This window comes from Vulpes vulpes, unplaced genomic scaffold (genome assembly GCF_048418805.1).
Source record: "Vulpes vulpes isolate BD-2025 unplaced genomic scaffold, VulVul3 Bu000000631, whole genome shotgun sequence".
Taxonomy (NCBI): domain Eukaryota; kingdom Metazoa; phylum Chordata; class Mammalia; order Carnivora; family Canidae; genus Vulpes; species Vulpes vulpes.
Window position 1 is genome coordinate 718,826 of NW_027325738.1, and position 27,565 is coordinate 746,390.

The window sequence follows — 27,565 nt, forward strand, 5'->3', positions numbered from 1 at the left end:
AACTATTCAATCCATTATGCAGTTAATAAATATATCTGGAAAGTATACATATTACTAAGTAATTCATTTTCCCCAAAGATATGAATTCTGCGTTATACATTCTGGTTAATGGGACAAACTGTAGCAAGTCGATAGATAGGTATGTGTATATTTTCAGAAGTGTTTATTAAAGCAGTGCAGCAACTACCAAATAAATATTCTGAGAGCAAGGAATTCTAATTTCAAAGGAAGTTTATTGATTTCTATTCAGTTTCTCACAGGAAAACCTTGGGGAAAGAGTATTTAAGAATTTGGTGGATGAGGAGAAGGGTCAAACTAAAACAGAGGTGGAAATTCAAGAGGTTGAGGAGAAATAAGATTACAAAGTTACTGAAAGTAGTAGAACTTTATACTTTCTTTAAATTTTGCCCACATCTGGCCATATTAATGACAGTTGACAATTACTTTAAAAGTGTATGAAGCTCTTAACCGAATCATAAGAGGTAAATCACACTCTCTTGAGGAGCTGCCTTTGACATTATGTTTGTGAGTTTAGTGAGGACCAAGATGAACTGCAGGCCTAAAACTTAACTCTCTGGATTAAAAATGAAGACTACCTCCATCAACATTATTATTTATTCTGGAATCTTCTTTCCCAAGAAGCTAAAGATATAAACCAGTAAATAACTTCATTGTTTGCTTCAGGATCTTCTCCCAAATTCAGTTATCTAAAAATAATGTGCTCAGGGCACATACCTGGGTGGCTCAGTAGGTTAAGTATGTGCCTTAGGCTCAGATCATCATCTTAGGGTCCTGGGATCTGGGATCAAGCTAGGAGTGGGCTCCATGCTCAGCAGGAAGTCTGCTTCTCCCTCTGCCCCATCCCGCTGCTTGTGTGCATTCCCATGTGCACTCTCTCTCCCAAGTAAATTAAAATCTTTGAATAAATAAATAAAAGGAATGTGATCAAGTTTTTCCTAGGACAACAGTTATGTTTAGGTAGGCAGCCTTCTCAGGACAATAAATTGCTCAAATGGGCAAAGAGGTCACTCATCAGAAAACTGGTAACTCAGGAACACTTTTCTAAGAGGCTTATCTTGAATTGTCCACAGATCCTAAACCATTATACCAAAAACTGCACCCAATCCAAGGCAGATTCAGCACTAAGCACCTGGCTTCAGCCACTGAAACTTTAAACCCTAGAAATAACTATTTCCCATCTTCCCCTTTTAAGAAACTAAATGTCTCTGAAGGTGATGCTCTCCCTTATTTACCATAAGTTGATCAATTGAGCTTTCTATGATCATTTTACTGTGGTGTTTTGTTTGAAGAGTTGTCAGCTGACATTACTAATAGCAATGAGAACTTTTGACCAAAAGAGTTGCAACTATTGTATTATTCAGAAGGTACATCCTAAAGTTTTTGCGAAGATGTTGATTTTTAAATTTTTTCTATTTTCACTTATTTGTTAAACAGGATGTTTTGTTAAGTATTTGTGTGAGAGGGATCCCTGGGTGGCGCAGAGGTTTGGCGCCTGCCTTTGGCCCAGGGCGCGATCCTGGAGACCCGGGATCGAATCCCACGTCAGGCTCCCGCTGCATGGAGCCTGTTTCTCTCTCTGCCTATGTCTCTGCCTCTCTCTCTCTCTCTCTGTGACTATCATAAATAATAAATAAAAATTAAAAAAAAAAAGTATTTGTGTGAGAAATTATTGTAACCAGCATTTTTTTGTCCTTTTTTTTTTTCTGTTAGTCTCTCCATAGGCATCAGCAAAATACAGCTGCTGGATTCTCCACCACCCAGACAACGCTGAGACAGGGCAGCTTTGCCGGGCTTTCTCCTCCTTCCTTCATTCCTTTGCTTAGGACTACTTTCCCCAGATGCCTTGGGCATCATGCTGACTCTCAACTCAGCTAATTTCTTTGCTCACCTTCAGGGCACAGAGTCCTGTTGACACCAACAGGGAAGCTAGAAGTTTGACTGAAGGCTTACTCTGCCTGACTGAGCTGTGAGCTGAGTTCCCCTTGATGTGACCTCCCTTCAGATTGTTACTGAACCGGGTAAAGGGTAGACTGGGATTTCTATCCCAAATTCCAAATGTCAGTGTATATGTGGGGGAGGATGATCCCCTCGCCCTAGGAATTTCCCTGAACCTATAAAACAAGCACTTTACTTTGAGGTAGAAATATGATGGTGGCACATCTCTGACCAACTACCACCTCTATATTCTTTTATTCCTTCTCTCCACAATCCAACAAGATCAGAAAAGGTAGAATCAAGACTGGCTTCATTGGCATGTGGCCTATGCAGTTGTACAGGGTCCCACACTTGGTTTAATACCCTCTTGTCACTGTCTTGATATTTTTAGTGATTTTCGATCAAGAGACCCTGCATTTTCATCCTGTCAAATTACATAGGTGGCCCTGGGCAGTCTTCTTTATCTTTTTTTTTTTTTTTTTTTTTCAGACACCATGCTCCTTATGTAAAGCTTATAACCTGGGGTCAAATATAAGATAAAGAATTCTCTAAAGTTCTCTCTTTACAATTATTGCCTTTCTTGCTGCAAAGTATCACCTGTTTCATCGAAGAATAAAAAATCCAAGTATATAATGAAATTTGAACAACTCTCCCTTTTGAAGCCACTTTTTAATAATTTTAATCACTAGCTGATTCAAGGCAGAAGAAAGCTGGGGCTGTTTAACAAAAATGCCATGTATGTGGAAATTCAAAAGACAAAAATCACATTAGCGTAGTTTTAATTTTGTGTAATTGTTAAAAAATAAATATTTGGATTAAATATTGTAATAAATATGAAAAAGTTTCATTTTTGTAAAAAATACAGATTGATAAAAATTAGATAAATGCCACAACATAAAAATTATGAAAATATATACAAATAGCCTATCAATATGGAAAATAGTAGTCTAGCTTGATTAAAAAAAGAAAGGCAAATACAGGAATATATTTTATTTGCCAATCAATTGTAAAATAATTTTAAGGTATAAAAGTCCCTTCAAGATTGCCAACATCCATTTTTGTCTGTTGCTGCCAGTAGAACTGACTATAATATGCATAAATAACCCAAATTTTCATGTTATTTATACAATTTCATCCAGTAATCTCACTTGAAGTAATTTACCATAAAGATAGGTGCTGTCAAACAGTTATGTATAAAAATATTCACAGCAATGTTATCCGTAGTACAGATAGTATGACATTAGAAATGTAGAAATAATCAGAGATGCAGTCCACCATTTATATATAAAGATGTTCACTGTGGTGTTATTCATAATAAAGACAGTTCCTACCTTTGTGTATAATGCCTTCTTGAAAATATGTATGTATTCTGAATGTCAGTAGGATGAAAAACAGACTTACATAGAATAAAGAGGTTTCTATTCCATAAGAACCAGAAATATCATAAATCTCTAATAAAACCGTGCCAAAGTTACAATTTCAGTGAAATACTTCTAGATATCCTGTTTTATATTCTACTTTGTTTCAGTTTTATCTTGAGAATGATATTTTTTCTTATTAGTATCTGTGGTTGTTTTATTCTTACATTTTCATGTAATAAAAAAGGAATTCTGAAATATAATAAAGTCCTCAATTAGTTGCACAGACTCGAAGAATCGACATCAGATAGGCTAATGTTTTTGCTCATTATTTGATTCACTTACATTAAGGATTCAATTCAGCATGTGAGAAGTGTTTTAGGGGAAAAAAAGCACATGTTTTATGAAAGTTTGGATTTTTGAAAATGAAATATATGTCAAAAATCACCTCTGGTTAATGAAATAAAGGTGTCCAAAGTACTCAACATAAGTTTCAAAATAGGAGAATTATAAATACTTAAAAGGAAAGTCTTTCGATTTCTTGTTACATTGAAAGAGCTGTTGCAGGTGGAAAACATTTCATTTCATGGGCTTTCAGGACAACACACACAGACTTTGCTATTTTAGGAGCAATTAGACTGTAGGGAAGCAAAAAGTTTTCCTCAACATTCTTAGGATTCCTGGTGGAGTCAGAAAATTAATCTGACAAAGATATATTCACAAGAGAGGAGCATATACATTTAATTAATACAGTTCTGTGTGATACAAAAGCCTTCATAAGGAAATTAAAACCTGAAGAAACAGATCTGAGATTTTTTATATTAGATGTGAGGAAGAGTGTGCTGTCCTATAGATATATGATAGGTAAGACAGTGTGAGGTAAGTGGAGTCAACCAGGAAACTTAGCAAGACTTGTTAGTTCAGATTCTTCTCAATGCCATTCTGTCTTCACAAATAAGGATGCTTCTTTCCTCTGGAGGTTATCTCTCACATAAGGGTTTTATGACCTGTCTCAGAAAAGAAGGGAGAGGAGAAAAGGTCAGAATCAGTTTTCTGTTTCCACTATTTTCTAAAATTTATTCAGCTTAAGATATTTAATATGCCCAGGTCCCATATTTTGGGAAAGCGTGCCTTGAACTCCATCAGAACATCATCCCAATGGTGAGTGGGCCTGGTCAGTCATGATTATGGAAGAGACAATGTTTCTGCAAACATCACATTCTATAATTTTCCTTCTTCATCACTTTGAGTTGTAAGTTAGGATTGTGACAGAGCTGACATTCCCATGATTCCAGCTATTGGGCCAGTGAAGGCAGACTATTTTCTCCAGGGTCTGTAAAAATAATGATAATAAAAATTTTAAAAATATATAAAATTATATGTATATCACTTTGTATTAATACCACACACTAATAATAAGTCTTGGGTACAGATAAGAAGACAAATCATAAATATGTTGTAAACTACTGAAAGTTTTCCTTGACATCTCTATTTCCAGAATTAACATAAATGTCAAACATTTATATATTCCCTTAACACTTCCTGTTATAAACAATACTATCAACTTTCTATAAATGTTTATAGTTCTCTTGATTTATTGTAAGCTCCTTAGGGACAGAGAATTTGTCTGTAATATTTTGTTTTATTCTTAGCACCTAAAAAGTGTAAGAGGCATATACAATGTGTTCAATAAATATATATTAAATACACAATTAAGTAGGTAAACATTTGTTGAGCAAATGAGTGACTGAGCTCCAGCTGGGAACTTCTTAAAATCTGCTTAAGATCAAACACTGTAGTCTAAGGCTTGCCATGATCCAAAGCCTGAATTTGCCACAATCCGTATGTACTATATTTCAGTCAGGCCAAATTAGCCTTGGCAGTTACATGTTTCTCAAAATGAATCATACACATTCACATTTTTTCCTTTATGTATACCTAGAGCTGATAAAAGAATGTAATAGAAGATAATTATTTAATATACATTGAGTTGCATGGAAATGTGAGGAAGGCAAAGGTTTTTCCTCTACCCTCTTACATTTTTCTTTTCTTTTTTGTCAGTGGTACATGAATTAATTTGACAAAAGACAGATTAACAGAAGAAAAAAATATGCAAACATTATTTGATGTTAATATTTTCTATGTATAGAGGGATTCCTAGAAAAGAAATTAAAAACCCAAAGAAGTGCCTACACTAGATGATTTGTATACCATTTTAACAAAGGGATATAAATTGTGGTAAGGTAACTAGGAAATATATAGTAAGTAAATAAGTGTTTCTTACTAAGGTTTGTAATGAAGACTCATCTCAGAGTCATCTCAAGCCTTAGTGTATGAAAGGGGAAACATCTTTACAAATGGAAATTTATGCCACAGCCACAATGGGAAATGTAGGCTCTACTTTTAGGCAGAAATTGATAGGGCAAAGGATTCTTCCTCTGTGTACTATTTCTCAATTGCCTTCACCTCAAAATAATTACTATATCAAAGTAGCATCATTTTGGAGTGGGTTATTCTACCTCTCATTTAAAATTCCCTTTTGTGAACATTCTAGCATTTGCTAATGTTATATTTGCACTAGATTGGTGTCAGTCCCACATCCTTCAAAAGAAATTATAATTACAGAGATATTATATTTTAGCTTCCAAAAATCTCTCATTTATCTCTTTGGCACGCTTTTTTATACTTGGTCTCCATAATCCAAGGGAAAATAATAGATATTAGCTCTTCCTAAAGTCTATTCTGGAGAAGTTCTGTGGCTCAATAAATATGCTTTATACTGGGAAAAAAATTTTTTTTAAGTCATTTTCATGGACGTATAAAGTGAGAAATAATTCAAAAAGAAGAAAATAAAATTATACCTCTAAGCTATATTGGTTTATTTTTCTCTAAGCCTTACTATCTCAGTGTGCTGCATTTATTTCTCAAAAATTAAATTTCTTGAAGGAGAATGTCATTCCAGGCCTTCTCCAGTTGGCCTCTGATATTTGCATATAACTGCCATTCCAGTGAATATGGGCTTTGCTTAGCAATTAATCAGTGTCAGGATGCCTTCCATTGTAGAAAGTAATTCACATGCAGATAGTTTTCTTAACTTTCCTCATTGAATTAAAAAAAAAAATGCATGAAGCATCTGGATTTTTGACATACCTCTGTCTCAAAAGCTGAAGTGATAATGTTTCCATTGAAGAGATGTAAAACACCTGGGGTGTTAACATTTAATTGAAGCTTGTTTTTTTTGAAAGAACAGAAATGAATTTGTACTTTGTCATAATTCATTTCCCAGAAGATGCAGTTGCTCCACAGAAATCAGACAATAGAACCGTTACCTCATTTGATTTTTAGCCAAATGATCAGATTGAACAATACCTAACAAATATTAATGTGATTGTAATGAAAACAGTGAAAATACAAATAAAAAGTATCTTGTAATAAATGTATATTTCATTCAATAAGAACATATATTGTGAATAAAATTTTTACTTTTACTTTTTTTTTTTCAGTCTACAATGCCACCTGGCAATATTCAAAGCCAAGTGTGCCCAGAATAATCTTGTCTTATTGAATTTGGAAGAATGCAAATTGTGTTATTAAACTCTCTTACATACAAACAAAACATGTAATAGCAAAGAACATTTTAATTGGTTAAATGTAGAAAACTTCAGGACAGTAGTCTAGGTAAATCATATCACTTTAGAAAGGGAGTTTTCCACATTTTAAATTAAAAAAAGTAAATAATTGAAATTATTGATCTTTTCTATCTCCCTTGTCCATGGCACTAAATAGTAGCTATAGAATTACACACAAATTTTTTGTACACAAAAATCTAACAGCATGTGTCCATGAAATAATATTTTTTTCATCTTTATTTCTGATGAGTACTTACAAAATGTACAGAATTTTTTAAACATTAAATTATGACATAGAAATATAAAATGAATACATTTTACAAATCTTATTTAGCATAATAATTAACGAGGGAACAGGTAACATAAAAATTGGTTCAAAGAATTTGATGAACACATTTGTAAACAAATAGAGATATTGAAGTGAAGGTGGAAATAAGTGCAAATTTAGCCAATAGTCACAGGGCAATGACCAATTACAACTCTACTGAACAAAACTCATTTGCATTTCTAATGAAAATAATTTTTTATGTTACTATTAGTTTTTCACAATTACAGATTATATTATCATTAAATATCATTAAAGGCTAAAGTAATCTGAGTGTTCTGGACAAGATACCACCAAACAATTTTGCCCATTTTAAAGTCCTTTACAGTTTTTCTTGACTTATCAAATTTGAATACTTTGTACTTATTTATATGTAGGGGAGCAAGAATTCCTGTTCTTTCACAGGTCCTTCTAGCTGGACTAAGAATCAATGAGACAGAATGATGTCAATGACATGAGACAGATTAATAGAAAAGAATCAAATATAATGGTGTACATACAGGGAATCCACCCAGACATGGAAATTCCGAAGACAGTCAATCAAAATGGGGTAAATATGTCATCCTGAACTAAAGAGAATGGAGTAGGAGTCAGAACTTCAGGGGAAAGGAATGTAGTTCGCAGGACAATAAGAGGAAGAACAGATGTTTGGCAATTAGATGTTTGTCTTGTTATACAGATGGGTCACTCAGATAAAATTTATCTCTGCTAATAGAAAAACCCCTAATTTGGATTCTTCTGTGTAGTTAAAGGAAGGCAAAAGTGTCTCTTGAGCCTGCAGGGTCTTATTGCTTTCAACTCAGAAGACTCTTCATACCAAACGGGACCATCTTGGCGTGTCCTGTTCTTGGCTCCTACAATACAATCAGTAACTGCAATTAGTTTTTAACAAGGATAACTTTAACCTGATGACATGGGAAACAAAGGCAGAAGAAAAATTGTTAAATTTCCTTACCATTGACTAGTCCTTGAATGAGGCAGTGAAATTTCTCTCGGGCCTCAACTGCCTGCACTTTGCTAAGGACAAGAGTCAATCTTAGCCTGACTCTCAGGATCCTATAAGTCTATTTTAACATATAAAAATTCCTTTGGAAACTTTTATCTCTACCTCTCAAGCTACATGTTGGCAATCACCCTCTAAGCATATGACCCATCTATATATATCTGAAGGGTCTCATAACTAAAGTTTTATTAGATAATAATAAATGATATATTCCTAGCAATAGCTAGCCCCTCAAGGTCCTGGATACCTTGCTTCCAAAATTTCTTAGACACTTATGCTATCCCTAACCCTCTCCAACTTGAAAGTATATAATGGGCCACTCATGACCCCAATGCAGCTCTTACTGCCCACAGGTCCTGTCTCTGTGCCTTAATAATATCATCTTTTTGCACCAAAAACAGCTCAAGAATTCTTTCTTGGCCCTCAGCTCCGGACCTCACCAACATTTCAAAACTACATCATTTGACAACTCATTTGAGTCTCCTCTCACTCTGGAGAGATTTCTTTCTGTTCTCACCTTCACTTAATAAGCTATTCCTTCACCCTTTTGTGTCCACGAGATTCATTCTTTGACTCCATGAGACAAGAATCCTGCAACCCTCTAACACTTATATCCCATTTCACATGAGCACTTGTGTAGGTGTTTGATCTTCCTTTGTGTAATATGAGAAAACACTGCGAGTTGTGTTAGGGGTAAAATAAATTAAGGGTCATTAACATGATAAAGCATAAGAATCTACAAGTGTATGAACAAATTTATTTTATGATTTGTGATGTGGTTTATACATTGTTGAGTTTATATGTTAGCTAATCATATAAATGTCCCCCTGAAATTTTGCAGTGTGGTAGACTTGGTTTATTTGCCTAAATGCAAATTTCAGAGGTAATTAAAGCTTTCATCAGATTCTTAATGGGACTCCACAATTTCTAAAAGGTTAAAAGCTTTTACTCCAGAACAAAATTATTCTGACCTACTTGTCTGTTCAATATTATTTCATTCAATCTTTTGGACTATTTATAGCAGGAAAGACAGCTAGAACATCACAGACACTCAAATATGCTGGCACGACAAACAGATATATCTGAAAATCACTCTGGGGGCTCACACTGGGTTGTCTGGACAGTGAGCTATTTTGGAGAACCTTGATCTTCCCTCTACCTATACCTCATTTCAGCAAAACTGGGGGCATCATAATTGCATTTCTCAGAGGACTGATGGTTTATTTCCCAAGTAGGAGGACCCGAATTGACCCTTAGCAGACAACTGCTGAGAATCATTGGTACCTTTACCCTATCTGTCCATCATGCCAGTAGGTTGATTATTTTCCAATTACCACATAAGGAAGGAGAGCATAGGGCTGATGGTGTGCTTTTCCTGGAACACGGGTATACATTGCCCAAGCTGTAGAGAGCCCTGACACGATGCCAGTCTGTGTGATGCTATAAAGAGGATAAGAGGACCCGTGCCTTCTATTCTTGATGAACCTTGGTTGCTGAGTTCCTCGATAAAACCTATTCCTATTTCTCAACCTTATGTCATAGGATGCTATGGAATTTTTGATCAGTGCTAAGGAAATACAGTTGATGATGCAAAAGGGACATAGCTTTATTAGAGGTGTTGATTGTAAAGAGATCAAACACGTATCTCAATCACCATTATAATATATATGCATTCTCTGATTTTCATGTTTATGAGCCTGCTAAAAAATGTGTGAGCTTTTAGGGTTCAAAGATATATAAACAAGTAGGGTGAACTTGGAGGAGGGTAGCAGAAACTAAGTGGTGGACAAGACTGCAGAGTCCTTCTGGCATGGTCCACCATTAGAAAAGGAGACAAGTATGGATATCAGGACTCAGCTCCAGGGATGAATTTAGGAAGAAGGATATTATGGGGATATGATTTGAATACTTCCCTGACTCAGCCAATTTGGCAGCAGGGTGGACAAAAACTTATATAAAACAAACAAACAAAAAATAGTTTTACTTAAGCTTTGAGGCCCTAGTAACTATGAGGGAACAAAAATGTCCTGTCCCCTTCAGGGTCCTTTGAGCTAGACAAAGGATAAAATTGACACGAAACAGATTAAAAGGAAGGAATCAGTTAATAGTGAACCTATGGGGAATCCATAGAAACAAGGAAATTCCAAAGACAATGAGGCAAAATAAGGCAATATAATAAATACAGATGTCATTCTGAACTGAGGAGAAAGGGGTAGGGGTCTGGGACTTTAAAGGGAAAGAATGCAATTCACAGGAAGATGAAAAAGAGTAAATGTTTGGTAAATGAATGTTAGTTGGACCACTCAGAAATGATGGGACATAGAAAACTTTGATCAAACAGGTCTTATTAGGTTCCTCCCTGACTACCATACCTAGTTTACACATAACGTAGTGACCTATGATGATAGCTCCTTCTGGAGCAGGCCCTCTATCCAACATTTTTTTTAGGTGTTTGAAGGGGAGGTAAAGAACTTTTCCTGGGGATCCCTGTGTGGCTCAATGGTTTAGTGCCTGCCTTTGGCCCAGGATGTGATCCTGGAGTCCCGGGATTGAGTCCCACGTCGGGCTCCCAGCATGGAGCCTGCTTCTCCTTCCTCCTGTGTCTCTGCCTCTCTCTCTCTTTCTCTATGTCTATCATAAATAAGTAAATAAATAAATCTTAAAAAAAAAAAGAACTTTTCCTGAATCTACTCGGTGTTGATTGCTTTTTAAATCAAAATAATCTTCATGCCAAAGAGGCCTATCTTGGGTCAGCCCACCCTTGGCCCCCAACGTAACTCTGACCCTATAAAAAGAATGAATCATAAAGTGATAGATGAAAGTTTTCTTCCAACACTAGAAAATTATGTATGGTTTGTCCAAAGTATTAGAGGCATTTGTCAAAAGCCTGAGACAAGGGACATTTGTGAGAACAGCAGACTGAAAGACATCAGGAACAAGATGTGAAGAAGTACAAGTGAGCTCTGAGCCATCATCTGGAGCAGTCCAGGAGCAGTTGAGGCGGCAAGCATCTGGGCTGCATTCAATAACAGAATGCCAGTAGTTCAAGCTAGTGATGTCAAAAATTTCAAGGGCAATAATGTAATTTGACCTGCCTATCCAGAAAAATTTGCATGCATTGCCATATAAACATAGATATAGATTTTGACATCAAATAACTTTTTACAACACAAATGCCACAATCCTTCTTGTATACAACTAACTCTTTCACTTCTTAGATGTATCTTAGATACCTTTCAAAATCAGTATCTCTGCCTCCTCAGACTGTAGACTCAACAGAGCTTTAGTAGTGAGAACACCCTCACTTTGGGCTTTGAACTTATGGCTTCTTTAGTGTGGAAAGCCCTTTCTCCATCTATATGGTTTGTAGCATTCTTAGAAACATATTTCTACTTGCATATCACCAAGACCGCCTTTAATATAGTTCCTGTTCTTCTCTGCCCCACTTTTTTGTCCATCACTCTGTAACAACTGGTCCGGCTTCCATTTTCTTGATAGCATTACTCACCTTGACATTATGCATTTATCTTTTTTTTTTTTTATCTACCTTTCTTATGGAAAGATGAGCTCCAGTAGAATAAGAACTTTGAAGGCTTTATTACCACCATATTCTCCAAGCCCTAATATAAAGTAGGTTCTTGATAATATTGTTAAAAAGATGAATGTATCAATTATTTATCACTCACAAATAATTGATGATTATCAATGGTATGACTTTCTGATAACCAACCTTGTCCTTCATATATAAAAATGGGGATAATAATATTATCCAGCGCATGTGGTATATGTAAAATGACATGTAAAGATAAATGACTAATTATAATGGCAGCTAATACTTATTATGCACTGAACAAACTTTTCCTTTACTTGTCTCTCCAACCTATAAAACAGAGACTATAGTTAAATCCACTGATAAGTAAGCTGAGGCCAACAGAGTTCAGAAGTGACAGGCATATGATTTTATCCAAGGCAATAAGGTTCCAGAATGCTCTCCCCAGAACTACACTATGCCACTTTCTTAACACATATAGCATGGACTCAATGATGACTAATGTCCTTAGTAACATTATTATTGTTGTCATTGTCTTATTCTTTTCTTTTCATGACCATATAGTGTCTCATCACATGGATATACTATATTTGACTAAACAAATTCCTTATTGCTATATTCAGCTCCTTCCATTTTTATAAATCATGAGACTTTACAAGCAACGTCTCAATGGAATCTTCATACTTTGGTGTATTCTTTGAAAATATACCTATATAATAAATTTTCAAAATTGTAATAGGAAGGTAATTTTATTTTTTTAAAGACTATTTATTTGACAGAGAGAGCACACAGCAGAGTGAGAAGCAGCAGAGGGAGAAGAAGAAATAGACCCCCCACTGAGCAAGGAGCCAGATGCAGGGCTCAATTGCAGAACCCTGGGATCACAACCTAAGCCAAAGGCAGATGCTTAAGCAACTGAGCCACCCAGGTGCCCCATTTTAATTCATTTTAAAGATTTAATTATTTATTTGAGAGACAGAGAGTGAGGAGAGGTGCAAAGAGAGAGGGAGGCAATCTCAAGCAGACTCTCTGCTGACCATGGAACCCAACATGAGACTCGATCTCATGACCCTGAGATCATGGCCTGAGCTAAAACCAAGAGTTAGATGCTGAGCCACCCAGGCATCCCCAGTCAGGTCATTTTGAAGTTTGACATATCTTGCCATTTCATGCTTTTAAGAGATTATACTTTTATCTTTTGAGTCCTTAGAGGGTATCTCACATATATATTTGTTGGTCACTTATGCCCTTGTTTTTATCATCACTATTTCATTTTATATTAGCTTGGTAATTATTATTAAAAATTCACAAATTCATCATCTCCTTTGTAAATCCAAAACAAACTTATTCTATTTGTCTCAATACCTTAACCATTTTGCTTAGTTTGGCTGTTTACGAATCTATTCTATCATTGTTTGAACCATTTGATTCCAAAAGAGAGTTTCCAAAATTCTGTGTATTTTAATAAAGATAATGCTAATGTTTTGTCCATTTGATCTTGAAATTTCAGAGTGATTATAAAAACTCCTAATAAATTATGAGCTATTCATATCAGTAAATATTTTGGGAGGTTTGGCCTAATATTCTGAGCAAAGAGAACTCAGGAATGTTTACTAGACTTCCATAAATGTGCTCTCTGACCTAATGGTATTTCACAAAATATTTAGGTAAAACTAGAAGAAAAATTTAAATTTAAATAGTATATATTAACTTTTTTTTAGTATATATTAACTTAAAGACCAAAGATCACTCAAGAAATAACCATATTTTATTTTATTGATTGATTTTTTTAAAGATTTATTTATTTATTTATTTGTTTTAGAAGTGGGGGCTGAGGGAGAGGGAGACAGAGAATCTCAAGTAGGTTCCTCACTGAGTATGGAGCCGGATGTGGGACTCAATCCCTCCACCCTGAGATCATGACCTGAGGTAAAATCAAGAGTTAGATGCTTAACCAACTGAGCCACCCAGGTGCCTAAGAAATAGACATATTTTAAAGTCAAGACAGACGTTTATGGTTTCTAGGTCATTGAAGGAGGCAGCAGGAATCACTATAATTCCTTCTTGAAGAACACATGCCTTAAAAAGGTCACTACAGAGATTACTGAATACTCATATAAATACTGAAAATGGAATACCTTCAAGATGCTAACTACCTTTAAGATGCTAACTTATGTAAACAAAGTATGAAATGTGGCTACAATAATTTTAATTGCTATCGCTTTTCCAATGAACCTTTTCAAAAGACACTTGAGGAGGTTTACCAACTTAAATCGTCCAGTTATTTGGGAAGCACTGCAAAGTACAACTGATGAAGAGCATGTAAAATAAATGAAATACAGATTACATATATTTGATTGTTTCCCCCACTTTTGTATAGGCAAGCTAGGAGTGTATGAGTGTGTGTTCCTCTGTAGCATATTGTTTAAAATTCAGAATGGACTTACAATATTCCTGCTATTCATTACTAGTAAGATCTATTTTAATTCAAATAAGCACAAGAGGGCAGCACGGGTAGCTCAGCACTTTAGCGCTGCCTTCAGCCCAGGGCGTGATCCTGGAGACCTGGAATCAAGTCCCACTTTGGGCTCCCTGCAAGGAGCCTGCTTCTCCCTCTGCCTGTGTCTCTGCCTCTCTCTCTCTCTCTCTGTGTCTCTCATAAATAAATAAATAAAATCTTTAAAAAAAGAATAAACACAAAGATACTTTTTTTTTTTTTTTTTTTTTTTTTTGCTGAAAGTGTTAAGATAATATTTAACAAAACTGAACACATAGAAAGCCTTGTGACAATTGCAGGAAATTTCCCATTTGAATATGTGTCTATTTTTGTGTGTGTATGTAATACAAGCTTAGTTCAATATGGAGCTAAGAACAGAGAAGACACAACTCTTGCATCTCTTCTTTCTTTTAATGCTCATTGCCATCCTATAGTTCAAGTCCTGATTGTTTGTACTAAGCTAGTTATACCAGTCTCTTCTCTCTTGAGAGAACTACAAATTGGTTGGATTTGACAGTAAGTCAGCTTTTCCTCTAGTGAAAGCTAAGGCAGTTCAGTAAGTAAAAATAATTTCATCTGATCAACAGTCTAAAAGGAACAATTCTCATATTTCTTAGTTACCCATATTTTATCTAAAACATTATCAAGAATGATGTTATGCATTAGTTTTCTGAGAAATTAATTTGATAAATTTATACATGTCATTTTTCTGATATATATTTTTGACGCATACATACAACTGTTTTTTTAAACTGTGTGTATCTAAGAAACCTAAGTGAAGACATCTTGTAGAAATGTAGAGATGAGAAAAATGAAAATGTAGAGAAAAATGAAAATGAATTTTCATGTGTAAACCTACACATCATATTCAATTAACTCAGAAACACATAGATAGTAGGAAACACCTACTATGTGGAAGACATCGTTGGATGTGTTGAAGAAATATAATGCCTTAGGAATTGTGATCCTTGTTACAGAGAGCTCCTGATTTTGTTAAAGGAATACTATAGAATCACATAAAAATAAAATTCAAGGGAGTGTATCATTTGGCAGGAGGTGAGAGATGTAGACAATGAGTACTATGTAAATTCATAGGATGAAGAGAATGTTTAGTACTTTGCTGGTGAAGAGCCCTTTGATTTACTCATCTTCTACAGCATCACCCTGCTTTTATCTGTTTTATTTGTTTATGCTCCTGGCTAAGATTTCATCTAAAGAGAGGGTTCTGTATGGGAAAAAAAAAAAGTTTGAAAGTCACCATTCCCATAATGAAGCGGAACAGTGGCAAAGATTTTTTAAAAACAATACTGGGTACCCTAACTTATATGCATATGCTTGTTTTTGTAATGCATCATGTGGTGCTTTGGGAGCATGTTGATTTACTTCCTAACCTACCAACCTGCCTTGCATTTCAAAGTAAACATGGATGCCAATGTCTTTTCAAATCCTTCAGCCTCCGCTATTGCCTAAAGAACAAAACCCAAACTTTTTAGCTGAGCACATTCCCATTGTGACTCCATTTCCCAGTCTCTGTTCTATTTTTTTTTAATTGCCATCTTATACATGATACCACAACCATACCTCTCTTGAGATGTCTATTTCTAATTTCCATTATTCATATGAGAAAACAAAGGTTCAGTATGGTCGTGCCCCAGCAGATGAGAGGCTGTTCTATAAACTTAGGCTCATCTGCTTCTTCCTTCTTTTAGATTTTATTTATTTGAAAGAAAGTGAGCATGAAAAGAGGTGGGGCAGAAGGAGGAGCAGACTCCTTGCTCAGTAGGAAGCCTGATGCGGGCCTCAATCCCTGGACTCCAGAATCATGACCTGAACTGAAGGCAGTCGCTTAGCTGACTGAGCCACCCAGGTGCCCCAGGTTCATTGGCTTCTAAATGTGTGTGCTTTCCTTAACATACTCTCTCCCATGAGTCATTCACCTCTATAGGACCAGTGTTAAATCCACAATTCTTGCTCCATACGTTTGTTAGATGAATAACAAGCAGGGAATTGGATATGAAAGAGGAATGTAAGATAAAATTCTACCCTCAAGCCTACTTCCTCATGATTGGGAACATGGCATAAGATTATCAAAGCATTTCACAGTCTCTCTGTATAGTTTCTTCTTTAGAGAAGGGATAGTTTTCCCGTCTCTGATAGTCTCTGAAAACTAGTTGTCCATTAATCTCAGAGGCAGACTACTAAACTGTTATAGCAACATTTTGAGAGTTTCTGGTACCTCTTTGGAAAAGTACAATTGCTACAGTTTCACCGCTTTCTGGAAAATTCCATGGATGCTGTGGGCAGGTGAGGGTAAGAGAAGTAAAGAGAGGATACATAAATCATGATCTCATCAAAAGGCCTAGAGTGATTTCTATTTCTTTTGTACCTAAATACATTTCCTCATTTTGAAATAATTTTTTAAACAAAAATAACGGATGAAGTGCCAGGTTTGCACAGTACAGATAGTTGACAAAATTTCCACAGAGATACACTTTCATCCAGTCAAGTTAATCTTAACCCCCACACACACACTCACACACTCACACACACACACACAAACTTCCTTCAGTTGATTTACTGGATTTTTAGATACTGTTTTACAAGCTCATTTAATATCTCCCAATTTCCCGGGTAGGGCTTAAGAAATGACGTTTGTATTGTCTGCCAACTCAGGATAACACAAGTCTTTGTAGAAAACTTGTGCATAGTAACAAAATTTAGAGAAAATGTATATGCCATATAAAAAATATATAAAGCAGAACTCGGAAGAGTTTATCACCTTTTCCATAATAGTCCTTAATAAATGACAGCAATCTATTTCAAGTACCAAGAGAAACTATACTTGATCTATGCAAAGCTTTTCTCCTCAAGAATATGTGCGTATACCTCTGTGCCTATGTGTATATCTACGTGCGTGTGTGCTGTGGGGGAGGAGGGGTTTCCATAGACTCAGGGCTTTTGAGGAAATGAAGGAGAATATTATAAAATTTCCAAAGTCAGCAAAATAAAATGTAATAAATAAGAGATAATATTAAATAAATGCTCTTATTCATTTGGCTTTAGAAAAAAAATGACACACATCTAAATTTGTCTATTAAAAAAATGTTCTCAAATCTCCCCTAGTATCTCTTATTAAGTACAGTATGCCTATGCATTTTGTCTTTAATGAGCAACTTGGGGTAGGAAAGGTTTTGCTTTGTTATGAGAGCTCAAAAGTTATTTTATCCCTGGCGCAAACCTTTGCTTCTGGATGGGGGGGCATTGCACCTGAGTAAAACTGTCAGTCCTTCAAAAGGCTTCTGAAAGCAACTGTGATATTTAAAGATAAAAAGGATGAAGACATTGCCTGCATTCTGTCCTGTAAACCTTAGGGGTAAATCCTTTGATGTTCAAATGAGAGGACCTTAAATTCCTTTATCTTTCTACTTTTAAAATACTGTCCACAAATTCTTTTTATAAACACTTCATTCCATTTTCTATACTGAATGACTACTATTTTGTACGCAGACTAGATGATAAGTACATTCCATTTGAATTCAATGTCTCATTACATTTATTTTTCATATCTTCACTAAGGCAGACTATTTCAAAGTAAGTGGATATCTTAGGTATCATTAATTATACTTATGGAATTAAAATAACCGGGGATCCCTGGGTGGCACAGCGGTTTAGCGTCTGCCTTTGGCCCAGGGCGCGATCCTGGAGACCCGGGATCGAACCCCACATCGGGCTCCCGGTGCATGGAGCCTGCTTCTCCCTCTGCCTGTGTCTCTGCCTCTCTCTCTCTCTCTGTGACTACCATAAATAAATAAATTAATTTAAAAAAAAAAACATTAAAAATAAATAAATAAATAAAATAACCTGGGAAGTTGAATACCAAGGAAATATTTACTGTCCCGTCCATTAACCTGTTATCAACCAGCATTTTGTTGTCATTTAATAATGAACAAAATTTAAAATTCTAGGTTCATGGTTCTTCATGGCTACTACTAAGTATCTGAGAATAAATCTGAAAGAAATTATATGTAACCTTAACTGTCCTATGTGGTAAACCTACTTACTCACAGAGAATGTCCAGTTTTCTGCAAATCCCCACATGTACGTTACAAATATTTTGGGGGAATTTCTAGGAAAGTTTCATAAACACTCCAAAATGTTAGCCTGTTTCCCACAGTCATAGAGCTATAGCACTCAGGGCTGCTCGGAGTTATTAATGATGGACAGCTTTACTGTGCTGCCCTGCTCTGTCTCTTCCAGGGCTCTTCCAGGGCAAAACCCTTACTGCAGAACATTGCTAGGGACCATCCTGGAGCACTTGTTTTGAGTGACATTTTGAAACCAGAATCATATTATTTTTTTAAAGATTTCATTTATTTATTTATTCATGAGAGACACAAAGAGAGAGAGAGAGGCAGAGACACAGGCAGAGGGAGAAGCAGACTCCATGCAGGGAGCCCGACGTGGGACTCGATCCCAGGACTCCAGGATCACACCCTGGGCCGAAGGCAGGTGCTAAACTGATGAGCCACCCAGGGATCCCCATGGAAACATATTATTTTAATATGGTCAAATATACAAAAATGTAGAAAGGACATTATAATCTTTATATACCTATTGTCTAGCCACTTAAAAATATAATATTACCTGTTATAGCAGGCTGCTGGAGAGACTCTTTGCTGTTTAGAGGGAAGTAGCTGCTGAGACTATGGCTGTTTTGTTTTCCCTGGATTTTTTCTTCCATTTCTCTAACTACTGGGATAGATGGTGTGCTTACTTCCATGATAAGGCCCCCAGCACAAGGATCCTCAGCACATGCCCAGTCACTGATGACAGAGGCAATAAAAAAAGACACAGGTTTTGTGGGGGCAAACTAGTGGCTCCATAGATTAATCTTCAGACTCGATTTCAGCTCAGGTCATGATCTCAGGGTGGTGAGATCAGCCCCACATCAGGCTGTGCACTCAGAAGGGAATCCTTTCACCCTCTCCTCTGTCCCTCCATCCACCTTTTTAAATAAATAAATAAGTACTAAATAAAATCTTTAAAGAAGGAGGAGGAGGAGAAGGAGGAGGAAGAGGAGGAGGAGGAGGAGGAGGAGGAGGAGGAGAAGAAGAAGAAGAAGAAGAAGAAGAAGAAGAAGAAGAAGAAGAAGAAGACTACAAAAGAAGACAAGAGTTTTAGTGCATCTGTGTGGAATTCCCGCCCAGGCTCTGACCTATTTGATTCTGACCTATTTGTCATCCTTTCCTGACTGCCTATCCAGTGTCAGAAACTAGAGACAGTCTTCCTGGAGACTGCTTAGACCACCCCTGTAACCCCTGCTGTGGTCATAGCTGCATCATTCTTTGGAAGTTTCCTCAGCTCCAAATAAAACAGATTATGTTAGACCTTGCACCAACATTTCACCAGGAGTGTGTAAACTCACTAGGGTTTTACAACTGTCATAGAGATACTCTACACAAATATATTAATATATTTTCTCTATTCTTGAGGGATGATCTTAATTCTGTGTTAAACTGCAAATGTTTTTAAAAGGTAAATTTTAAATTTATTATTGTTAAAGTTACGAGTGTCTTGAAAATATCAATCATAAATATTTCCTATATTTTCTTGGTCTAAAATATGAACTTATTTTTTTAAAAAATTGTGATTTGTTTGTGTCAAATACACAAAATTGTATTTCCATATCTTTTTCTAAATGAAACATACAAGTAAGTGGCATACTACTTAAACATTCAAATTCATTACTCAAGGAATCAATTCTGCTATCTGAATGCATCCAGAAAATTCCAGAGTCTAAAGCAATTTTTAATAAATTAGAGAAAAATAAGAGCTGTTCCAAGTTAGATTATTACCTCTGTCCATCTGTTGGAGCTATGGACTACTTAAAATTTAACTTTCAAAATTTGAAGATGAAAGGCAGGTAGCAAGGTTGAAAACAGATTCTAATATCCCTTGCTTCTCATGCTTATCAAAGTCTTTCTCCCTGGATGTACTCTCATATTGTACTCTTTCTACTGTGAGTAATGATATAAATATTGATGCAAGCCAGCTTTATGTCTCTCACCTTTTCTAACTCTATATTCCATCAAACTTATCAAGCACATCAAACTTATTTTAATTACTGGAATGGGCTCTTCTTTTCTTTTCCACCTCCACCCCACCAACCCTGAGATTTTGTACATGCTCTTCCATCAGAGACATTGCCTCCATATTTCTCCATCCTTCAGGACAGGGATCGTTTCCAGCTTCATTGTTGTACATCCACAATGCCACAGCTGCACCATGCATGGCACATAATGAGCATGGAAGGAAACCTTTGATCTATTCCTAATAGAACTTCATGCTACTCTGTTTTCCTTCTAATCAACCACTTTCACTTTTTAAGCCCTTCTCCAATCAAATTTTATGACAGTGTCTTGAATCTTCCTTCATAACTTACAACACCCAACAGAAAATATCTCATGCAATTATTTCCAGCTCTTCTCCCTTTTTCATTTCTAGTAAAGAAAGATAGTATTTTCCTGCCCTTGTAATAGTTATCTGTATATCACTATTACTGTGATCAAGAGTAACTATACCAACTAGGCTCTACGCAGGAACTAGCTGCCACACTTAAATAGCATAACTTAATTTAGGGTTTAATAAAATAATATTTACAAAAGTATAAGCAGGATTTAGAAAAAAAACAAAACAAAACAAAAACATAAGACAGTGTAATATTCTGGGGCAAGTAACACTGTTAACATATGTAAGTGAGGAGTAGGTAATTGGAACCTTGTCAAAGAGAGTCATGTGGGGAGGCTGTGTTGAAATAATTCTAGCCTTTAGGGAATCCCTGGGTGGCTCAGTGTTTAGCACCTGCCTTGGGCCCAGGGTGTGATCCTGGAGTCCCAGGATTGATTCCCACATCGAGCTTCCCTGCATGGAGCCTGCTTCTTCCTCTACCTGTGTCTCTGCCTCTCTCTCTCTCTCTCTCTCTCTCACTCGCTCTCTCTCTTTGTCTCTCCTGAATAAATAAGTAAAATCTTTAAAATGAAAAAAAAAAAGAAATAATTCTAGCCTTTGGTCTAAGGAAACAATCAGGCCTAGGAAGCCACATAAGAGGGCAGGGAATGACATTCTGGCATTCTTTCCTCTGTCTCTTGCACTTAACCATAAAAATTCTATAAAATATCAGCGACATATTTTTTAAAACATGCTAAGAGAGCACTAAAATCCTGGATTGAAATCGGTAAGATTTGCTTTGGATCAGGACTAAATTAGAAAACATGGCACAGTCTTTCTTTAGCTGTATTTCTTTCAACTGAAATTTCCTTTATAGAGTGAAATGTCTACGGTATATAGCTGTTCTATGGTGGCTTCTGAGTTTTGAATGTATGCCCAACCTGCTTGATATAACTGTGCTTTCAATTTGATCTATAATATGACAAAATTGACTTAACACTTCAAGTTTCAATCTGGTACATATAGCATATGCTATACTACTCCAAATCCCCACTTAGGTTTTCCTCGTGTTTTTACCTTTTTATTTGTGACATTTCAATCAGATTAGTTGTTGTGACTTCTTTTAGAGAATGCTTTTCAAACTTTAGGATGCATTCAATCACTTGGAGAGTCTGCTAAAGTACATTTGTCTGGGCCTCACTGCAGAGTTTCCTATTTGGTCAGTCTGGAGGAGAGGGCAAAAATTGGTGTTTCAAACAAATTCCTAGATGATGCTGCTGATGCTGCTGAGCTGCGGGCCAAACTTTAAGGAGCACTGATTTATGGGATTATACAAACCATTATCTCTAAATCTAATTGTTTTTTAAAAAGTTATATAATCTGGAAACTTTAGTTTTTGAAAAAATATAGTTTTTCTTCATATTTTATACGCATTTCTATATATTTTATGTGGGTTCAAAGAAGTTTTGGGGATCTAATTATAGTAATAGGTTTAAATTATGACATCATAATGATTTAAAACAGTTGAGGGACTGTTGGGGGAAAATGATTCTTTACAATAAGAATAATGAAGAAACATGATTAATTTGGTTTTAGAGTAGGGAAACCTACTGGATTTGGTCAAACTTTGATTTCTAATTGATATTTAAAATTTGGAATTCCAATATAAACAGCAGTAGCACCTCAGTTATTACATCACTTAGACTCACATTATTATATAAGAAGATATAACATTGCTAATGGATCTAGTTTTGAATGTTAGAAGCAAGTATTTTGGTCACCAATACATTAAAAGTATATTTCTCATTGACAAAATTGGTAACTTTCAAATCATTAATGGCCATTTCCATTTTGAATTTAGAGCTATGAATTTAAGGACTGAGTTTTAGAATAATAATGGAAAACATAAGTCATGTTTATACATGCTTATCTGTTCTATGCTGATTAAAGTATATTCATTAGGAAGTTTTCTTGTTTTGAACCATATTCCTGTTCTATGCTGATTAAAGTATATTCATTAGGAAGTTTTCTTGTTTTAAACCATATTCCAGTTGACAAAAATACCTTGATATGTTTGGATAGGCCTTATTTGTCTTTCTTTCTCCAACAATTACCATGGTACTTGGCATAGAGTAGAATCAGGATACACATATTTTGATGAGTTCACAAATAAAAAGAGCATAAAGTGTTGTATGCAATATAATAGAAGTATGTACTGGTGAAAAAAAAAAAAACAGAAAAAAGCCCCAAAAGAAATGGTCAATTCAAACACTAGAGCACCACACTGTTCAATAGGAATTTCTGCAGTGATGGGGAAATATTCAGTGTCTACACTATGTAATATGGTGGCTAAGAGCCATTCATGGTTATGAAACATTTGAAATATGGTTGGTGCACTTGAAATGAGAAACTGAACTTTAAATTCAATTTTAATTAATTAAAATTTAAGTGGCTAGTGGCTACTATCTCCAATAGTAATGCAGCCCTAGAGAGAGAAGAGTGGTCTGAAAAGCCTTCATAGAAAAGGCAAATTATGACACCATTTAAGTCTTTAAAAAAAAAGTTGGTATTTACAAGGTAATGGCCACTGAGCAGGTTTGGAGTGAGGCTCCAGAAGCTATACTACTTGCCCACTCTTCACCCCACAACCCCAGCAGTGACCCTAATATTCCAGATGCTCCATTGAGCTAAGTTTGAGACATACTAGCCTATTCAAGCTGTAAGATAAGGCTGAAGATAGTGGCCTAGGAAATGTGAGCATTTAAGAAGTAAAGACAGAGAAAAAGACTGAGAGGGCCTGCTGGCTCTGTGGAATGAAACAAGGAGACGGTTCTTGAGAGTCAAGCAGAGAGTGGTGGGAGATGAATGGAGTGGTCAGCAGTTTATTGCCAGAATTCAATTAAGAGGTGGACTGAGGCAACAACAATGGATTTGGCAATTAGGCAGCTGTTGGCAGTGCTCTCTGCGATTCAGTGGAGTGGTGCTAACTGCCAGAGGCTTCACGGTATTGATACATGGGTTAACTTTAAACAGAGCAAAAGGCAATTTTACTTAGGTAAAAAAATGAGTTTCTTCAGGAATAGCAGGGGAATTACAATTCAGGACAGACTACGGTGAACCATAGTCAAATCTGAAGAGATAAAGGGAAGGTCAGCTTTTATTAGGTTTTAGGAGGAAATTAGGGAGGCTGTTTTGAACAAAAGTTTATTGGAAAAGAACAAGAGTTCGAAGTCGGGGCAGTTTCTCACTGGCTGCAAACAATGGTTGGTGTATTGTTGCTGGGTCAGCGAGGGATCTTCCCTCCTTTTCTTAAAAGCAAAAGATAAGTTCCTATGTGAAAAGGGTCCTTCCTTGTGGAAATAATTCTGATCTTCCTTCTTCCTGCTGGTTATGCAGGAGAGCTCCCCCCCACCTTCCCCCCCCCCACCCCCCACCTCCTCCAGGACTTCCTAACTCCATTTGAAATCAAGTTTCCTTTATTTTCACACATGGGAGGTGAGGGAGTGAGTAGTTATTTTGAGGATGATGTTATGAAAATAAATGATAAGGCAACAGGAAAGGAAAGTAGTTTAGGTATGGCTTTTATTTTTTTAATGGGGAAGATTTGAGTTTATAGTGTGGTGATTCAGTCTGTGTCACCCAAAAATATGCCACTTTGACATATTAATTATTTTGAACTAAAGGTACTTGAAAAACAGCCGGTGCAAGAAAGATAGTCTGACCTTCTTGGTTCCCCTGAAAGCAGGAGATAAATGTTCCATGTGAAAGGCACCCTCTGGCTAGCTGGAGGGAAGAAGGCAAGCTTTTCACTGGGGATGAAGAATTTACCAAACCTTGTTACTCCATCATTTTACCACCCTTAGCCCACATCCATCTGCCTTGTCAATTCCTCACAAATTTATTGCTTCTTTGTCTAACTGGTGTAAAAGATTCTTGCTCTGATCACTTCTTTGAATCTGGGTTCTTGTAGGTTTCTACAGGATTACATGTTATTTTTCTCCTGTGATCTTTTTGTTACAGGAAGATTTCAGCCAAGAACCTGGAAGAGTATAGGACAATTTTGTTTTCTCTCCTACAGTAGCCTCTCAGGAAAGACTAAGGATACACAACTGAAAAGGAAATGAGCCACAAGTAGAACTCTTGGTATAAAGCAACTTCCCTTTGCGCCCTGACCTCTTCCCTTTGATGACAAGCATAGCCAAGCATAGTCAGTTCCTCTGGGTGAAACAAACTCCCTTCCCTGGCCAGTTGGCCTCCTCTCCACATGCCAGTACAGCGCAAATAGTATCCCACTATCCTCCCTGTGCCCAGTATTAATGCAATCACGATCTTTCTTGTCTCAGCTCCACTTTCTAAAGCAAATATTAAAGTAATATAAACATCATAAATTGTCCGTAAAACATCACATCACTATATTCCTTGTACTAAATAATGATGCACTTTAGGTCAGCTACAAAGAATTCAAGAGAAAACTCTGTGAAATCAAAAGCTCTGAGTATCAGTCCCAACTACTCACTATTAGTTATAAACTATGGGCCACAGAAATGTAGTTTACCTCTCCACACTTTTTCTTTTTACCTATGCACTTCTCATAGGATTTCTTGGAGGTCAAAATCTAGAAAATGGAGATCCTATATTAGAGGAGGTGCATTTAACAATGATAGCTCCTCCTAAGTATGTTTTCTTTCAGCTTTTTTTTTTTGAGATATAATTTGCATACCTTTAATTCACCCATTTAAAGTTTGCCATTCAAAAAAAAAAAAAAGTTTGCCATTCAAGTGTTTTTGATATATTAACAGAGTTGAACAGTCACTACAATCAACCTTAGGATATTTTCATTACCCTAGAAAGAAACCCCACACATTTTAGCTCACTTTCCAATCCTCTTATTTCCCCTCACCCACCTCTGCCAGCCCATGCAGTGACTAATCAATCTACTCTCTGTCTCTATAGATTATGGAGATTTTATTATATAAATGGTGTCATCTGATATGTGATCATTTGTAACTAGCTTCTTTCACTTATTACAATGCTTTCAATGTGCATCTGTATTGTAGCACATATCAGTACTTCATTGATTTCTACAGGCAAATAATATTCTATTGTGTAGATAGACCACATTCTATATTTCCATTCTCCAGTTGATCAACATTTTTGTGTTTCCACTCTTTGGCGTCTATGAATAATACTGCTGATGAACATTCTTGTGCAACTTTTTACAGGTATATATATATATATATTTTTTTTTTCCCCCTTGGGAATATACCTAGGAGTGGAACTGATAACTCACATAATAACTCCATCCTTAACCTTTTGAGAAACTGCCAGATTGTTTTCAAGGTACCTGCCTAAGTGTGTTTAAGTAAGTTAGGTTTGCCTCTATCAGTTTCTGTTTTGCCCTTGGGTCTGAGCTTGGATGTTGCTGAATCAGAAAGCATTCTGAGTTAGGCTCTCTTTTTCGGTGTTCACATGTATTCTATGATTACATCATGATGGCATATCATACCATATGCTAACTGAACATTCACTTTTTCTGACGTCTCTGTGAGTGCCTTCTGCACTGCTGGTGGCCCAGTGCTAAAAGCATAGTAGGTGCACAGTCAATATTTGTGGAATCAGTTTTAGGGTTATAAGGAATTTTTGTCTTCTTTATATTTCTCTGTAGTTCCTATATTTTAATAATGAGTATGTGTTACTTTTGCATTACTTTTATAGACAAAGTTATGTAATTATAATATGTAACTATAATTATACATAGCTATATAATTATATATATATATATAAATTATCTAATTTACTTCTAATTACTACTAGTGAGCATGTTTAATTATATTTTCAGGTAAAAATCAATTTATAGCCATCCTTAAAATATGTGGTATCAGCTGTTTTTCTTTAGTATAGAAAAAAAAATGTTTACCTTCAAATGTTTACCAAAGATATTTTGGATAGTAGGGTTTTTTTGGTGAGGTATATTTTAGTGTATTTCATTTCTCTATAGTAAAAATGGCTTGTGTTATATTTAAAAAGATTCTTATTTTGGAAAGTATCATTCAGTTTCCTTTGCACTGAGTCCATGTTCAACAAGAAACCCATAAGCTGGATTTAGTTTCCAAGGAGTATTGAAGATTCCCTAAGCGGAAGACACGAATATTGCAATCTTTCAAAAGGTAAATATAGCCCCTAATACACAATGAATACATTGTCCTGCTGGAACTTTGTTTAATAAATCAGTCCCCAATAGCTTGATCAACTCTAATACAGATTTACTCTAATGTGTAAAATTAAGAACCCAAGCCTATGTGGTGACAACTTCACAATACTGCCGTAATATAGGACTCCGCTTAGAGTTGGCAGCCAGTCTCCCTGTATGACACATCTGCTTTATTATTGTGAACTTTTGTCAAATATACAATGAGATCAAAATGTTTGTGGCTCAGGTAATCTCCATCTTTTATAGTACAGAAGACTGCATTTTGAACAGAGTGAACCTTAGTTGGTGAGTTGGTATGTGACTGCTTCTATGCACTGTGTACTCTTTAACACAAAATAAGAGTGGCTAAGATGTAGACTTTCTAGCCCCACAGCCTGAGTAGGAATCTTAGCTCTGAATCTTAATAGCTGTGGGATTTGGATATATTATTAACCTCTCTGTCCCTCTGTTTTCTCATTTGTGAAATGGATACACAAGCACCTATCTCAGAGGATTCATACAAGGGTTTTATGTATTAGTGCTTGTATAGTCATTATATGTGGAGAGAATATAATTAGCAGTATGTAAATATTAGCTAGGGCTACTGTAT